Genomic DNA, 20109 nt, shown 5'->3' on the forward strand with positions numbered 1-20109 from the left:
CATGATTGCTGTAGAAAATGCAAACAATGCAAAAAATGTAGAGTAAAATAAAGTCTCTATCAACTTTCTACATAATTGTATATATGGTTATAGAGCTAGAGCTATAATTATAGCTGAATACGCATAGACATAAATAAATACATTGTTCCATGCAAGATCACTTGACTTGTATTTAAGCATTAAAATAACTTATAAAGTCATTTGCTATTTTATGAAAATTATTAGAAGGGCTTGTTCGTCCATGTACCACATGTTCTGGCGTATTTTACTTGTATGAAAAACAAGTCATAGTCCCCCCCCAACCTTTAGCACGGTTTCACAACTACTTTCTCCTCAGAGGAAGTATTAAAGGTTCATAGCCATCATCTCTGAATTGAGAAATAAGCTAAGGTGTATGCATAGCTATTGAATGTAGGCAAATAAACATTAGATAAAACGATCACATCTTAACTGAAAATTTTCTTTCTTTTCTCTATACTACTTCCTATATACCATGGCTCTGCATCTTCTCCTGCACTAGACACTATTAGTTTTTCACATATTAGTACTTTTCATGGATTTACAGTATAATTTCATTGGGGTTTTAATGTGGATTTTCTTGATGACTAACACTGATCATCTTTTCTACATATCTTTTACTCTTTGAGCATCTTCCTTCATGCATTGTTTATTTGATTCTTCTGCCCATTTTTATATTATGCCACCCTCTTATAAGTTGTGAGAATCTTTTATATATTCTGGTCACAAGTATTTTGTCAGATATGCATATCAAATATATGCTCCCAGTCTATGGTTTGACTTTACATTTTCTTAATTGTGTCTTTCAAAGAGAAAAGGTTGCATTTCTTATTTTTTTAATTTTTGTATTTTAATAACACATTACTTATCATGGTTTTTTTTTATGATTTGTGCTTTCTGTATCCTATTTTTTCTAGATATTTTACAGCATTAAGCTTTTACACTTTGACTTGATTTTTGTTCAGGTTCAGGATAAGAGCTGAGATTCAATCTTTGCCTATGGACATCCAACCAATGCTGCACCATTTGTTGAAAAGACTTTCATTCCTTCATTGAATTTCATTGGCAACTTTGTTGATCATCAATTGACCATGTATGTATGGAAATGGTTCTCAATTCCCAGTTCTGTTTCATCGAAAATTATTACACTCACCAAGGCCTTAGCTGCTGTAATTTTGTGGTAAATCTTAAAATCAGAAGGTGTTGGCCTTTATTTTTGTTATTCTATTTAAAAATTGCTTTGTCCATTTTGGTCATTTGAGTTTTTAAATCTCTGCTCTGCTGATTGTTTATGGAAATGCACCAGACCTAATCATAAAGATTAGAAATAATAAATCATGGTACATTTGTATGAATGTTGCATAATGAAATAAAATGATAGAACATGAATGAATCTTGCAAACATATTGTTGAACACAGGAAGCCAAATTAAAGACAAATGATTCCATTTTAAGAAACTTTGAAATTGGCCAAACTCATACAGGGTGGTACAAAAGTAGGTTTACAATTATGAGTATGCAAAACACAGAGTTTATTCTTGTATTTTTATTTATTAATTATTATATTATATTTCTATGAATAACTGTAAACCTACTTTTGCCACAGCTGTATATGGTGCTACAAATCAGGACAATAGTCATTTTGGGAAGGAATGGAATTAGTGACTAGAGGAGATTAGAGATGGGCTTCTTAAATGCAGTTAATATTTTATTCCTTGATTGCAGTGTTGTTCATAACAACCCTGGTATGTACTCTTTTCTGTATATAGGTAATATTTCAAAATTCTTTTTAAAATGGAAATGAATACACTTCTAAATTTATGAAGGAATGTTTGTTTGATAACTAATAAACATACATTTTATTTCATGTGGTATATATATATATATATATGAGTGTGTGCATAACACCTAGTTTTAGATGTATCTATTAATAAAGTTCATGTAAGAGTCAATAAGAAGAAACGTTGTATGTATTGATCATTAAAATAAGAAGTTATTCAGAAACACCAATCCCTGAGTCTTTCTTTCTAAAACTTTGTAACTTGCCATCTCTAGTTTTCAATATTTTTCCTTTTTTGAGAAGACAAAGACTCCAGTACTAATCTTCTGCCATATTTCTCTAGATCTGACCCAACTGTCACACTATTCCAAAATACTAGCTGATAAAACTTCTGGTGTCACTCCCTGAGGTGCATACACATTTTAACAGAACTTCCTGAGGATCAACCAGCCTTTAAGAGATGAAATGCATGTGTCACGAGTGCTGGAATTTCAGACTCCATGAAAAGAGACAATGAGAAATTCTGTCGGTCAGAAAGAATTCTATTTGGCTCTTGAATTAGACTTTCACGCCAACTTTAATGAGTGACCTCAACGTGAGCTGAGCCATTCAAGTTCCCCTAAACTATCTTCAGTGCAAGTTTTAAAATCTCTTGCACTTCATCATGTTGTAAGCTTTATAAAACTTTATTTTAAGAAATTTAATAGATTGTTTATCATCATAGAGTGTCATGGGTAAAAGGTAAACCTAAAAGTTATATAACTCAATCAGTACATTGCTTCTTGCATCCTTCTGTATTGCTGAGGAGCATTCATTCAACCTTCTCTGCGCATCTTTAGGGAACTTTCTACCTCCCAGGGAAGTACGTTAGGTTTCAGACATCTCTAACCACATATTCTCCTATTATTATTCTAATAATCATCTTATAATATATAAAACATTTCTTATAGTTCTTCCAAATAGTTGAAGACACACATGGATCTTCTGAAAGTCTTCTTTAATAGTTTAGAGTTTGTTTATCATTCTGTTCTTCCATCGTTGATCAGGTTCTGCTCTGTCAATACCTTGCTTTAGGTTTTATACATAGAGCGCTAGGGTGGTTTCACACTCGGCTTTTCAGAGCTAACATGTTAGCTGATAGTGATACTGCACTTGGAATTAGAGCAGTTGTGGCTAAGTATCCGCTTGCTTAATTCCAAGTGCAGTGACATGCTCACTCTTCATAGGGCTTTTCATTGCATTTTAACTGGTTTCTTCTACACTGACACCTAAAGAGAAGAATGGATCACAATCAGCTAATATGTGTCTTCAACTATTTGGATAAACCTCTTATCTTCTCTGAGCTTGGGTTTGTCAGTCTAATAAGCAGAGGTAAAAGTATGATTTGTGTTAGAATTTTTTTTTTGAAGATAGCATAGGTGAAAATCCCTGAGAGGGCACCTGACATATAGTTACAGTTCAATATGTGCTGTCTGTCTCCAAATCACAAAATAATATGAAATCAATATTTTGGTCATCATGACCTTTCAACAACCTCCAAGAATTATGCCAGATGGCAGATGCTATCTTCTGGCCATAAAAAATAGAACTGGTCATAAATAAAGGGTGTGTTATTCATGTTCTGTCTGCCTTCACCACCTGCTATCACTTGGCATAAAATGTAGGCTTGAGAAGTGGGAATTCCTCTTTCAGGTATAATTTACACTGACATTAATTCTCTCACTGAGTTCTAGATATATGATGTTGGAAAATGCTGACTAACTGAACACTTAAATATTCAGTTACCATTAAATTATAATGAACGTAAAATCCACATTAACATCTCATTAAACCATTATGACTAGCGCTACACAATATATACTTTATCATCTTAGATACCTTAACATGTTTTTACCTTTGAGGCAATTGAGTTCATTAAAACTTCTATTTGCTTAACTGATTATAAGAACTTTATGATGCAGAATGACCAACATTATTAAACTAATTTCTAAAGTATTTTTTTTTAATTAAATACTCTATCAATGAAGAATTATTTTAAGAAATACCACTTTTGAAGAAAAAACAGAAGCCTGACTGGGGTACAAATTTTGGGAGGATTTATGCCTAGATCAATATAATATAAAGAATTCAATTCAAAGGCAAAATACCTAGACATCCTAAATTACTGTACAAACTATTTTGTCTAGGGAGGTGAATGCCTATATTTATAACAAAGCCTTACTCTTCATCCAGATCATAGGTCTTATATTTATATTAACATTTTTTACTAATATTGTATTGGGTTGCCCAAATAGACCATTTAGTTTTTCCATAATAAAAAACATGCTTTTATTTTTAACAATACCTTTATGATTTGGATATTTTGAGTATGTCAGCTACCTTCTGTGTTGATTGTTCTCAATTAATGTCTTGATTTTATAGCTGTCAACTTCAATTGGTCTACTGAACTGTGGAACAACATCCAGTGAGAAATCTCCAGCATGAAACTTCACAAACTACATTTGACACGTTCTATCAGTCACAGCGCTTTCTCCATATACTGCACAAAGTTTTTTTGTGTGTGTGTGTTTCAGTTGTGTTTTTACCTTTCTTAAAATAATAAAGCATAATATGTCAAAATGTTGCATATTTTCTTCCATCTTCAATATTAAAATGGCTACACAAAAATTTACCAATTTTGCTAAGGTTTTTTAAAAGCATGCTGATATGACACCTGTCACAATACAATCTAACAAAATTGTTTCAAATGACGTTAAAGACAACTAAACGCTAGTAGAGCCATCTTACAGAAAAAAACAAATGAACTTCTTGGCCAACCCAGCATCAGCCAGATGCAGATAGCCATGTCACGACTTTTGGAATTGTGTGAGCAAATAAATTTTCACCTTAATAGAATGCAAAATCTGGACCTCTGTTTGAATCCCAACTCCATGCTTATGGAATATAGAATTTTGGTTTGTGACTTAGACTCGCTAAACTTCAATATAATTATCTATAAAATGGACACAACAGTGAATACATGCTGCACAGATCAGATATTAAAGGTCAAAAGGTAACTATATATAGCCTTGGCCAGGTGGCTCAGCTGGTTGGAGCATCATCCTGTACACCAAAATGTCACAGGTTTGATTCTGGTCAGGACACACACTTAAGTTGTCGGTTTAATCCCCTGTCAGGGTGCATATGGGAAGCAGCCAATTAATGTTTCTCTCGCATCAATGTTTCTCTGTCTCTCTCCCTTCCCCTCTCTCTAAGATTAATAAACATATCCTCAGGTGAGGATTTTAAAAAGATAACTATACATATATAATACTCATTAAATCAGCTTCAGTTGTTGTTTGCTTGTAGTATTTGTATTAAAAATTGATTAAGTGTATTCTAAAATTGTTAAGTTCTAACAGTAAGTTTCCTTTTCTACAGGTTTCCTTCACATCTATCTCTTTTATCACCTGAAATTGTATAATTCACTTGGGCTAACAGGTACATTTCCCCCATCCCAAGTGAGAAGGGAACTACAGATAGCAATTGTTAGTCATCGCACCGGAATAGTAATTAATATGTTAGGTTATTCTCCCTTGAGTGCCTCCTGATTGCTGAGTAATGAGAGAAATACTATCCAGTATTTCAGACGGAGTATTATTTTAGCAGCCAGGTCAGTATTGGGTAGAGTGCTGCAAAGAATAACATGAAAGTACTTTAAAATGCCACAGATTGTGGAGAAGAGTAAGGTGAAAGGAAGTAGCAGTATTAGTCACTGGAAACCTCTGTATTTAAAGGTGTTTAATGATCTCGAATACCTGTTTTGCTTTCTCACCCCTGTTGACCTCAGCCACCCATCCCTTATACAGCAAAGGCCTGGCTTGTCCACTCTGGACATCATTTATCCTGGGCACAGCCTCACAGGCTCCAACTGGGGAAGCTGGGCATGCTCTGGGCTCTGCTTTTAGCTGAAACTTGACAACCAGATCTTGGAGAAACTCATCAGGTTTCTATATTTTTATGTTGCCCTAAAATAATTAATACCTAAGTATGTATGATTCTTCCATATTTTGGAAGCCTGTTTTATTTCAGTCCTACTCCTATTGAGTATAATGAAATGCCATTACTATTTTTAAATTTCCTTATTTTAAGTTCCCTTATAGTAACTTCAGGGTAACAATTGAATTTATATGTTCTTCGAATGTGGTTAGGAATGTAACTTAAAATAAAAGCATGTTAGAAATTTTCTAATTTTAAGTTTACTCTTCACATGTTATATTTCTCATTCATAATCCCTCTATAAACAGTTATTTTTATCATTCCCATTTGGCATTTTAGGAAACTGAGACTCAGAAAAATGAAATTTTCTGTTTATTCAAATAATTATTTTGCAGTGGTACTAAGGTTTCTTTAATCTCTTTAATAAATACGCATTCAGTGCCTGCTCTCTTCCTGTCCATTATTTTAGAGAAAATGAGGCAACAGAAAGGAGTTGCTCTGATGTGGCTCATTCGGTAGTGAAGGAAGATGGACAAACATATACAGTATATGGAGAACACTGAAGGTTGTAATGTTATGAGAACAACTAAAATCCATGCAGTGTACTGGGTAGAGTCTTAGGAATTAGTTTTAATTAGATAAGGAAAACAACCCACGCACTTGCAGTTAGCTCTTGTGTGGAAGAAGAAAGATGGAGCATATTTGATTGGATAAGCAGGAGGCGCCCAGGCATGGCTTTGCTGCCAGAGGTTGGGCATCGTTGCAGATTTGTCTGTCTGGGGGCCTGTGCAGGGTGAGCACCAAAAGCTGGGCAAGTAGGCTTAGCATGAAAGGCCAAGCAATCAGCTTATCATTATGAAAGATTTGAAAAAAGGAACCAGAGTAGATCCTAAGAGTTCTGATCCCAAGAATTTGTTTTTTTTTTTTTTTTTTTTTTATTGTAGCTGTATGAGATGATGGATGTTAACTAAACTGATGTGGAAATCATTTTATAATATAGGTAAACCAAAACACCGTGCTGTACACGTTAAATCCATAGAGTGATGTATGTCAATTATTTCTCAATAACCTGCGGGTGGTGAAAGATAAGAAGGACACTGTAGTATTAGGCAGAGCTCTCAAGACGGAAGCGTATTCTTATGGACAAAGCTAAAGTAGCAAGAGTCAGGTGAAAACTGCTACTTGAAGGTAGGTGTCTAACTGTTTTAAAATCAAGTCACTTTGTCGGTATGAGTCTCAAAATGTGCCAAGTAGGAAGTGTTAAAAGTAACTGCATGTAGTGAGATTAGGCGGCAGAAACATGGCATGTGAATGTGATATGAAAATTACAAGGGTTTCTTCTAGGCACTCTGACTACCAGGCCAATGATTAAAAGTCTGTTTTGAGACATCAACAAATAATGAAACTCAGAGTGAATACCTACTTCGTGCCAGAGTCAGGACTTCCTCAGGGATTGATCAAGTGTGAGCAATCAGTAGACATCCATGACTTTTACTAAAAAGGATTGGTAATAAAAAGCTGGAAAGGATGTGTTGAATACTAGAGTAGGTTATTAAATCAAATAAAGAAAAACCTTGAGTGTAATGGATGTAACTCATCTAGAATGATATCCATATATGTCAAAAAATTAAAATTTTCCAAACTACTGTGTCATAGGCAAAAAGATAGAAAAAATACCAATGAGATCTACTTTATCAAATAAAATTAATATTTTAAGGATGAGGAAAGGCAAGCAAAGAAGAAAGGTTTTTTCCCATATTGTATTTAAACACATAAATTGAGAAATAGAAAGCAGTAAGATTTCAAGATTTTTATATTTAATTTTCATCAATTTGCTTTTAATCTGCCTAGGAATGATTTGTTTTCCTTTAATTTGTCTTAGCATTTTTTGAACATTTCAGATCTTCAAGTTAACATTTTAGAGGTCAACTTTTCAGCCATTATTTCTTCATAGATGTTTCTAACTCATTTTTTTGTCTCATGTTTTTTTGTGGTTGAAGTTATGCATAATTTTTCCAGAAACTAATGGAGGGTCTGTTCATTTTTCTTCTAAATTTTTATCTCTTCAGATTCAGTAATTTTTAATAATCTATCATCAACCCCACATGTTCCTTCTTCTACCTTCTATCTGACATTGATCTCATCCAGAAATATTTGTGTTACTCTAATCTTAAGTTCTTGAATTACCACATATTTATAGATTTTCCATTGATTGACTTAGATTTCCCATCCATTTAGGCCATGTTTTCTTTCACTTTGTAAACATATTTATGATGTGTGCATTGGAGTCTTAGTCTCCTGTATCCAACATCACTGGACTATTGATTATTATCTTGCCTCATAATGAGTTACCCTTGCCTTTTTATGCAGATATTCTAATGCACTTTGTTGTAAATTTGACAGTGTAGCTAATATAGCATAGTGGTCCTTGATTGTCTTATTCTGTAAATTCTTGGTGCTGTGAACAGTTAACATACCTGGGTTCAAGATTCAAGCAGTCTTTCTCTTGATATGCAGCTGCTGATACTGATATTCTTATGCCCTCCAGATGGTGTTTTTTAATTCTGGCTGCCTATGGTTCTTCTCTGTTCCAAGGGTTTGACCAGAGATGGACTCACCCTTTCTGTGGCTTCCTTGCTTCTTGGGATTTCACAAAATTATGTCTGCTCTGCCACCTATGGGCTCTGTGCTCTCATGTCAATTGTTCAGCTCCCTGAGTCAAGCATCACTGGGAAAACACTCACATAAGAAGATCATCCAACTCGTAGATTTGGCCTCACATAGCTCTAGCTATCAGGAGTAGGTTTATCTCTGGTCTTTACTTACATTTTTGCCATGTGCCTGGGGTCTCCCTGCACATGCATTTTGTTGTTTTATTTTGTTAAATTCTTACCTGCCAGGAAAGAATTTATTTTGGTAATCTATGCTCAAATTTGGGTCTCACCTCTGGGATAATTGTGCTGCCTGTATTTCTCCTCCTTCACATTTTTGGTTGTCATCTGGCTCTGAACTTGTGATCTCAAGTACCTCCACCTAAAGGGTCACTGCTGTTCACTCCTATTGCCACAAAGGTTGGGTCAGACCATTGGGACTGCAAGTGGCAAACTCACAATCCTTACACTTTGTGGTTGCAGTTTTTTGAGACTGAACTCTCCTCTGAATTCGGCTGACAATTGGATCCATTCCTATTTTTTAAATAATTGTTTAAAAAATAACCTTACCTAGTTTTTATACTTGCTATCTGCTGGGAGTTTGTGCAGAAGTGCACTACCTTTCTCCTCCTTTACAAGAAGAAATCTCAATCATACATTTTATGTCTGTTTTTGCTATTAGTTACTCAATAGCATATACTAAAATGTTAGTTTCTCCTTTTAATGCTGCCAGATTTTGCTTTATTTATTCATAGGGTATATGTTAGGTGTTTTCAGTCTCTAAAAGTTATATCATCTCTGTGAAATTGTATTCTTTTCATCACTGTAAAGTGATTGCCTTCATTCCTAACCTGTGTTTTGTCTTAATATCTTTTTCTGAAAATAATATTAATATGGGTCAATGGCATTATTTTTGTGAGTGTATTTATAGCACCACCTTTTTATATCATTTTAATTTGCCTTTTTGTGCCATGCTGTTTCAGATAAGTTACTTGTACACTATATACAACTGTATTTTAAAATCCATTTAAATAATTTTATTTTATGAGTTAAACTTATTTATTTTGTTGTGGTTAAGTGAAACATTTTTGTATATTTCAATCATCTCTTTTTGCGCTTCCTTTTGCCATATTTAATCTTCACCTTTTAAAAATTGATTGAGTTTTATTTATATCTCTTTAATCACTTAATAATTTTTAATGACATGTCAATTTTTAATGTGTATATTTGACATAAAATCTAAAGTAAATCATTACCATCCCTCTAAAAATTACTCATCTTTATGTTGTTCTTATATATAAATTAGACTATATTCTGATTTAAACCCTCCAAAATAAGCATTATTTTTATCTAATGCATTTTAAACTTATGTTCATATTTAAAAATTAATTCTTCAATTTTACTTCTTGTGTCCAAGTCCTTCTTTCATATGGAGGCCAGAAAACTATGTAAATAGCATTAATTTGCTAAATGAAGATGCTTTTCCTGTAAAATTTTATACACAACTGAAAGGCTCTTTTTCAAAATGCTGAGATGTTATTCAAGAAGAAGGAAGTTGAGCTACTAATAAATCATCCACTTTAATTTTATTAACCACAGTTTTTTTGTCACATTTTTTAATGGTATTCCCTTCAATTTGCATTATTTCTATTTTTATTATTTAATTATTGTATAATTCTTATCCATATTTAAATTTTTTTCTACATTTCTTGGGGTAGAATATTGTTTTATTGTTTTTTTAAATATTTTTGGACTATTTTCTCTCTGTGCCTCTCTCTCTCTCTCTCTCTCTCTCTCTCTCTCTCTCTCTCTCTCTCTCTTTTTAGGGAATCCTGGTAATCCTGAAACAGCAGGTGCTACTTTTATGTTATTAATTTCTTAGTTTATCTGATCTATTTATCTATTCCAGGAAGGCTTTAAAAAAACAGATTTTATACATTGATCTTTTAGGCTACTGTCCAGTTGACCTACCCATTGATCTGTGTCTGTTTTGAGAACTGGTAATATTATATAAATAGTGCTGAGTGAGGCAAAGAGAAAAATGACCTTACAGAGAATCCATAAGCAAGACTTCCCAGGAGAAATTTTGTCTGCAGAAATAAGCATTCAATTTTTCACCAAGATACCTATCACCACTCAGCTAAAAGATTCATGTCCATCCAAAACAACACCTAATATTAATCAGTTTTGCCAGTTTTATTTGTGAAAATATTAAATTCATTTATACTATGGGCTATGGTTGGTTAATGATGTTCAAAGTATTGTGACTTTTACCTAAGGCACGTCTTTAATGACTTTGGTCTGTAATAATTGATTACTATTTATCAAATCAAATCTGTAAAGCACAGGTTATTATATTTCAAATAAAGATGCATTTTGAAAAGCAATATTTTAAGATATAACAAAGATAATAACATTTACCAAATACTTTAAAGACAAGCATCATGATTTAATTCTAAATAGAGCCCTTATGAAAGTACATAAGCTTCTGCTATCTGGTGTGACAGGAGAGTTGGGTGTTCCAGTTAATCTATAGCATGGTTCATGGAGCTGACACATATATCTTATAGAGATTGCCAACTTTTAAAGAATGGCTTTGCCATGAAATAAAACTCTCTCTGAAGCTATACTGAATGTGATTTAGCCTATATTTGGTGGTTTATTTATCAGTCCACTGAAATTTTTTGAGAAGAGAAATGACTCTCTATTTGACGTTCATGTGATACTGACCCACTGTGTAGGCTTTTAAGTTATTGCTGCTAGAAACCACTAAAAAGAAGAAGGGAAATTTATTTGAACCCAATCAGAAATTGTAGAGGAGATGGTGAGATTTTAAAAGACAGGGATTGTGTCTTATTCATCTCTGCACCCCCAACACCCAAACCAGCGGTTCTCAAACTAAATGCTGTAGAAAATCACTTGAGAATAATTTTGTTTCAGTGAAGAGCCAGAGCCCCATTGCAAACCTATGAAGACCAAAATCCTGGGGAGTAGGATCTGGATTTTTAATCCAGCACCTGGATTATTGTTGTGGATGGTCCTTATCTTCCACTTTGAGAAAAATCTGAACTGTACTAGTGGCTTCTAAAGATTTAATGTATATATTGGTAACCTTGGGATTATATTAAAATACTGATTCTAATTTAATATGGCTAATGTTGAGCCTGAGATTTTGTATTTCAAAGGGACAGTCAGAGCTGCAGATGTATGGACAATACTGTGAATAGCAAGGGTTTAGAAACAATGCCTGATTCATAATAATGGGGAATAAACTGCTGTTAATTAGAAGAACATCTGTATCACTGTGCCTACACTAGTCCTAAGACATTATGTCCTACACCGAAATATAAATCTCTTGTATATGTGAAATTCTTTTAATAATGCTTTCCTGCATGAAAGACATAATCCTCTATTTGCATTACCCCCAAAGCACCTGGTAGAATATCTGAGAAATAGAATAATTTTTGCTGAATGGATGTATAAACCAAAGAAGAAGTAAACTAATCAACCAATCAACTAACCAAAGAAGACATACTGAACAAATATGGGTTCTTTGGGACTATATTCTTAAATGGTAACTAACAAATACATATTGTGCATATCAGATAAGACAGGGACTTTTCAACTACCTCTGAGAACAGTGACCAGGACCATTAGAAACACTGGCTAACTCAATACCCAAAGCTTTTATGTTTTAAACTACCCACTCAGACACTATTTCTCACTGTAAAACTTTGTGATAATTTATAGATTTGCTTAATTTTTTAGTTGAAGGGATCAACTAAAGACTAACACATTTGTTTTTAAAAATTAGAGTCTCACAGAGGTTGCATTTCTCGCCCAAGTTTCAACAGCTAGAGGGTAAGACATATATTATTAACAATTCTGATGTGCTCAATTGATGTCTGATGTCTAAAGGTAGGACTGAAAATCTGTTAACCTAGATCTGTTGTGGCAGGTACCCAGATAAGCCTGTTTTACAGTGATTACCAGTCAAAATCAATAGGCCCATTACTCTGTCAACATTGACATAATGGTTTATGGGCAATAGTATCTATCAGGAGAAAATGTATAGGAAAATATTAATGATTTCAAAGCAGTGGAACCAAGAAATTCCAAGCACAGTGCTATGGGTTTTTCTGGACATTCTTTTATTTTTAGATGTGGAGGCTTTCTAGTTACTCTATAATTTTGACATATTTCCTATTCCTGATTGGTATTACATAATAACGTTTATTAGAGCACCATGAAACCTTCTTAAACTGAGATGGATAGAGAAGAGTGGAAAGAATATGATTTTCTAGCCATACAGGAATGGTAACTAAACCTTAGGTCTTTAAATGACAGCTGTGTGCAAATTCTAAAATACTAAATTTGGTAATTGTAATATTTATGTACAACCATATTTTAAAGAAAGGGGAAACTTTTAGGCTGAGTTTCCAGTTAAGGTGTAATTTTTATTAGCTTTCTACCCAATCTTGCCCTAATTATTTAACCACCTTTGCCCTTTAGTGCAGAAAAATTTCTATGATTTTGGTTTCCCATCACAAAATGATGTGTTTATCCTTTTCATCACTTTGTGGTCTCGTTCCTTTGTCTTATCGTCAGTCTACAGCATTTCTTTGTGTAAACTCAAACTCTCTACTTGCTTTTTAAAATTATTGTCCCTCTGATCTAAAGAATCAATCTCACCCTTCTCTGCACCTTCATCACTTTTCAGGAAGACAACCACTTCTGTTTCCTTTTCCAAACATGTCTTATTGCCCTTCTCCAGCTACAATAACACCATCAGACCCTTATTGATTTTCTTATCCAGATTTTACAAAGGAAAAGTTGCTGATCACTCTTCCTTCTGCTCATCACTCTTTCACTCTTCAGCCTGCCTCCATTAGACCAGCCTGGACTGAAAAGTGCCCTTCCTGAGGTCATTATTAATGACCTCTTATTCCAAGACCAATAGATTTTTTTTTTTGCTCTGATCCTAGTTCATTTTTTTGCTGTATCTGACATTGTCTTGAAAATGTATTCAAAGTGATGAAAAGCATGAACCTATAGCCAAGATTAATCTACCCAGCAAAGCTATCACTTAAAATAGATGGATGGGCAGATAACGTGCTTCCCAGACAAGGTAAAGCTAAAGGAACTCATCATCACCAAGCCATTATTACATGAAATGTTAAAGGGACTTAGTTAAGAAAAAGAAGATCAAAACTATGCATATTAAAATGGCAACAAACTCACAACTATCACCAACTGAATCTAAAAAATAAAAAACAAAAACAAAAGACCTAAGCAAACAACCAAAACAGCAACAGAATCATAGGTCTGGGGATCATTTGGAGGGTTATCAGCTGGGTGGGGGTAGAGGGGGGAAAGGGGAAATGGTGCAGGGATTAAGAAGCAGTCTTGGTAGGAACAAAACAGACAAGGGGATATTAAGAATAGTATAGGAAAGGGTGAAGCCAAAGAACATTCACGCATGACCCATGGACATGAACTGGGGCAGGGGTAGATTTCTGGAGGAAAGGGGGGTACCAGGCAGAGGAGGAAAAAGGAAAAATATTAGGACAACTGTAACAGAATGATCAATAAAATATTCTTAAAAATGTATTCTTCCTTGGCTTCCAAGACTCCACATTAAAGAGTTGTTATTAAATATTTTCAGCATTTCTTCAGGCCACTTCAATTGGCTAGTTTTTCTCTCATCATCCATGAAATGCTGATATTGTATAAATTTCCATCATTGGTCCTCTGCTCCTCTCATTCTCTATACTGTGTCTGAAGAATAATGTGCATAGGCATATTTTTAACTTTCCCCCTTAAAGGTCAAGACACTAATCTCTAAAATTTCTACCTTCAACTTGTATATTTTTTCTAAAGTATTTTCAAAGTATTTTAAATTAACTTGCAAAGTTTTGAAGCATTATATTCACTTGCTTGCTGACCATCAACATTCTAATATACCATAGGCACCTCAAAGTCAGTATGCGTATGTGGAACACATTGTTCTCTCATCTCGAGCTATTTAATTTTTAACACCCTCCAGTTCAAGTTATAACAGCAACATTTTCAGATTTTCCCAAAGTAGGACCCTATATTCAATTGTAGAATTCTACCTTGTCTTTCATTCTATCCTCTAATTACTTAAGTTCTGTTAAGTTATTCTCCTAAGTGGTTATCTAATTCAGTGCTTCTTAGTCTTTATTAGGTATTATAGTTACCTTGGACCTTAGAACAATACTAATACCTGGTACTTAATTAAAACCAACCAGCGCAGAGCTTGGGTTGATGCACCTGGATAATGGTATATTTTAACCACCTCACTTTATGTATGTCTGAAGCAACGTTTCTTCCTCACCCATAGTCCTAGGGTAGGTTCTCACCCGCAGTTACTACAATAGTACACTCACTCTATACCTTGTCTACTCTCCCATCTGCCTCAACACTATCCTTCTCAGAGCTGCCAGTGAGACCCAGCTAAAAGATTTCTCAAAAATATCTATTTTCCATTTTATTCTATAAAAGTATTATACTTCTTTTACATAATTACTAAGATCCTCAAAGATCCAGATCCTGACTTTCTCTCCTGACTCATAGCTGTTACTTAAGATTTTCCACAGTATATCTTATTCATATACTTTTACTTATCTTGTTCCTTCTCTGTACTTTTCTTCCCAGTGAGCTAAAGCCTTCCTATTGGGAAAAACACTCACCAGCATGAAGTCTTTACATGACTCCCACTCGGCCACATGATAACGGGCTTTAAGTCAGAAACACTTTCTTATCAAGAGAAGAAGAGCTCATACAGCCTGTGCTGTGCTTACACGTTGTATGGGAGAATCTTTCCCTGTTAGAAACTTAATGAATACGTAATCCTTTGTTTTAAGCCTATATATCAATGGCCCCCAGGCTTGTCCCCAGCCTTCAGTATTTCAGATGCCAAGGGGGAGAGTCGGGAACCTTCTGCTGCACCAGGAGACAGGTGCGTGTAGGCACAGAGCCCTGCACTGCCTGCCTACGGATTCCTGCTGGCCACAGGCACCAGTGCCCACTATTGAAGCTGGTCTCGCTCTATTTCTTCTCTAGGCAAGTAAAGTGTTGTTTCCTCCAGCGCTTCACTGCACTGTTTTCTTCAGTCACTCCAATATCAAGTTGTCATGGGCAGAAGTGTGTGGACTTTGACTCCTGCTTGTCAGCCTATTGATGAGGCCTGCTGTTTTTCATGTAATTTGAGTCTTTCTCTGGAATTGGTAACTGGTGTGCAGTGTTATTTTTCTGAGATGGATAACTGGTACATTGTTCTCAACACCCCCGCTGGCATCATAGGGCTTGCTAAATGTTACCAGTGAATGAAGTTCCGATCAGCCCATCTCTGCTGAGAAGCCCTCCCTAGGTCGCCTGCCTTCTATACTAGGTTAGATCCCCTGCACTGTGCTCACTTCCATAGTTGAATGTGGCTCATTATATTGTTGTAATCATTTATATAAGTACCTGTATCTCCTAACAGAACTACTTGAAACTGGGAATTGAAGACTCATTTCTTCAGCATCTACTATAGTTCTGTAGTCTCTAGTACTTGTTAAATGCCCGAATAAATGAATTCATCAAGTAATCTATGCATCGGTTTGCCCCTTGCTTCTATCAGAATATTATATCTGCACTTGACTTGGTGCCTTGGCTGTCAGTGAATAAGTAAATGATGTCCTGTGTGCCTCTTTCCTGATGACCTTCCTCAGGCTCTTCATATACACCAAGGTCATTATTGTCAGCCTTATCCTGTGTGATGTCTTTCTCTTAGAACACATATTTATAGTAAAACCATCTTTATTATCTTGAATTATATCGATAGACAATATAATTTACACATATTATTTCAAATATAATCTTAATATCTTAATTAAAATTATAAAAGACAAATAAAAGGAAAGTAATATTTCATTAAATGTACTATATTTCAATAGATAAAACCTTGAGGACCGCTATGCTAGAAGTCACAATGAAGTAGAGGTACAAGTGTATCTATTATTGGTGAGTCTATACTCACCAATAATGTGGCATCTAGAAATGCAGACTGATAGTGCTGTGTTATATTTGTAAAACAAAACAACCAATGTCATTATCACCACCAGTGGCAGGTAGTATTTCTGAAGTATGAGGACAAATTTTGTTAAAGGGTTGAAATTGACAATTTGCCTTACGCTCTCATTGCTTTACTGCAAAGGTCATTGTATAGTAAAACCATGGAGAAACAATTTGTGCTTATATAAAATAGAATTATATTGTAGACTCATGCAAGCTTTCTCTGCCTGTTTAGGAAGGCATTTGAAAGTCATAAAAGGAATTGGACAGTTCTTTGTTCTGTTTGACAGTCTTCATACAATGACATTTAGCACCCCTATCCCACGCATTAAATGATCTTAGCAAGCCACAATCACTGGGAAACAAAATTTACAAAATGTTCCCCCACGTGCAGATTTTTCCCTTGGCAATATCAATTCTGTCTACATTCTTACATGCCCCTCCCCAACCCATCCTGACCTCCTGCCCTTGCTTTACTCCGTTTCCCCATCTCAAATAGTATTTTCCCTCCATGTTCATTCTGTCTACCATTGAAAAACTAAGCCATGCTAAGTAATGGCTGATTCATACTGGTCCGGTCTGGAAATTTCAAACTCAGCAGAAAGCACGTGAGGTGAGCAGCTCCGCATAAAGGGGCAAAGGGAAATGCACGGGACTTCTTTCTGCCCTGCACTTTATAATAAATAGCTAAGATGAAGGAAGGTCTGAGCACAACGAAGTCTATTTACAGCTTTAAGATGTACAGGCTCAGAAATGGGTTTGAGCGTTTCCCCCCTCATCCTGACTAAAAGAGTTTCGATGGCAAATTTTTGTAAATAAAAACATCTGTAGAATAAACAATAAAAATAATAATCCCATAGTAATCATGTAACATCAAGTAAAGACACACTAAATGCCTGCTATAGGTTTTACTCCAAAGCTTGATTTATTCTGAGAGCACTTAAGAGTCTATGTAAGTATAAATGAAGAGTTTTGCAGATCTGTTGAATTTGTTTTAACCTTTATATCTGTAGAGTTCTCTGGAGGGCTTAGCTGTAATTAATAATACTCTCTTGCCATGACCCATTTTCAGCTGAAAGCTAGTCTTTCCTAGGCTTACTTAAAAAAATAGAGGCACAAAAGCTTTCCAAATCTTTGCTAAAACCTTACATATTTTTCATCAGTGAGGTTTAAGATTCTCCCAATTCCAAAAAAAATCCAAGTTCTAATTTCTCTCATGTGATAATTTAATCCCCTCTTGTAATCAAGTCCATTTTAAGCTCTTTCATAGTATTAAACAAGTTCTCTCAGAATTTTTCTTTGTTTCTATGCTATTTTTTTCTGAGACCATGCTAAAACACTCTTAAATTCTAGCAGAGATTTTTAGTATTTCACAAAACATTTACTCAATTTTGATCCTTCTTAGTAAACTGTGTATCTGTGAAGAAAGAGTTCAAAGGGCAAAAATAAATGGCAGAAAGTATAATAAACTGAACACTGGATGACAAAAAAAAGTAGAGGGCTCAAATACTTTTATTGCTTTTCTTGTGGTAAATAAGATAAAAAAATATTAATCATGGTTCCTCCCACCTACACTCTGTGATCGCCAACAAGATGTGGATTGATTCAAAGATTTAAATGCAAACCCTTATTTTTGGTAGTGCTTCAAGAACAGCTGTTTAAACTATTACACAATTTTTGATGCTTTGATCAATACTAGTTTAAGCAAAGATAAAACTAGCTGCACAGAATGTCGATTTGGTACACAAAGGGGTCAATCCAGAGGCTTCTAAACAATTTTTTTTCTACAACCAAAATGTTTCAGTCCGCCACTTCAAAAGAGATCAATGTAAGAACACATGCCATATGTTTTGTTGAAGTCTCAGCCAGAAGAAAATATACCTATTATGGGATTTAAACCAAGATGAAATACAACAATCACAAAAACTGGCAAGTATTAGGCACTTGGAAGAGCTATCGATCGCATGCCTCCTGTGAACAGGTGCCTGACCAAGGCAATCTGGACGTGCAAATGGACAGAATGACACAGAAACTGGTTTTGTGGGGGGCAGGGGCGGGGTGGGAGGAGGTGCATAAGAGAGTATAATAGGAAAATGCTGCCCCATGGGGGCATTTGGGAAATACAGACTTAAACAGCTCAAAGTGATAATGAACGTGCTAAGGGCACAATAAGTGAGAATTAACTTAAATAACTTGCAATTAATCATGGAAAGATTCCCAGGCAATATGGTGTATGAACCAGCTTTTGTAGGACATGTCAGAGATAATGAGCAGGAATAACTACATTATGTACATTTAATCAACTGGTTTACCTTAGTTTGGTTAAAAAATACTAGATTTCTACTATGTATATATTTCTATTGGATAGTATAGGATGCTCACTTTCTAGGAGCTCATGGTCTAGTCTGGGAGTAATCACAGTATAAGAAATGAAGACAAGATTTCTCAAAACTCTGTTACGCCCTTCATAAATTAAAAAATATAGGGAGTACAAGCTGTGAGCCATTGGTCAACTATCCCCCAGTTCTCCAAGAGCTTACACAACTTACAAAATAGTTGCTTAAAGCTGATGTTCAGTCTCATCAATGCTTTACCTTCTAACCCTTCCTTGACTTTTATAATCCCAACAAAGTCTAACCTATTAATTTAATTAATGAGGGTAGTTAAGATAATGAAATCACATGATTTCTGCGTGCTCTTTTTCTACTAGGATATACATTTAATAGGCAACTATATGGACAAAAAATATATTATTCTAAACAATATATCAAGTTTAATAAAATTCATTTGTACAGTGTTCTGTGAAGAAAGAAAGAAAGAGAATTAAGAAGCTGTAGGCCTCCAAGAAATTCTTTGGGAAAATCTTGTTTTCATTGTAAAAGTAACATATTAATTTTCTGGTAACAGGTGAGGAACCTACAAAGCAGATCACTGAACCATTTTGTCTGTCCATACACTCATGTTGTGAACACACTTTGTTTTATCTGGACACTTCATTTTATTTCTTTTATAATGCCTTATCAGTATCTCTTTTCTGCCTAAAGCTGGGTTAAAATATTTTTTTCTTTTTTTGGTAGATATGCCAAAGAATTTACTAGTCATGTGAGGGTTATGCATCCTATATCTAATCTTTTTGTGGTTATATTTACAGATTTTTAAAAATGTGTTGTACAAACACATTTTTTATCAGTGTAAAAAATTAAAGAATAAAACATATTAACAATATGTAATTGTTATCAATAATGATTTCCCAAATAACAAAATGTCTTCAAATATTTTTACTTGCTCATTTTTTCTTCTAAAATCTTATTTTGATAAAGCTTCCTTTAATTTTTTTTTTAAATTATTGTACAGTTGCCTACTTGTTCCTACAAACCCTTTGTTAACAAGTACAATAATGTCATAGCTATCATAATTGTAATTATTTATACTTACCTATAAATACACTCTATACTCTTATCTACATGTTAATTTTTCCAGAATTTTATAATTAGTTTTCACTAGAGAATATCTTCAATAAATTGTTCAGAGTTAAAAGGGTTTTAATATCAAAACACATCTTTACTTTTTTTTTTTAAATGGTAGTTCTAAAATGGAGAGTAGA

The sequence above is a fragment of the Furipterus horrens genome, unplaced genomic scaffold, assembly GCF_987537825.1.
Source record: "Furipterus horrens unplaced genomic scaffold, mFurHor1.1.pri manual_scaffold_11, whole genome shotgun sequence".
Classification (NCBI taxonomy): domain Eukaryota; kingdom Metazoa; phylum Chordata; class Mammalia; order Chiroptera; family Furipteridae; genus Furipterus; species Furipterus horrens.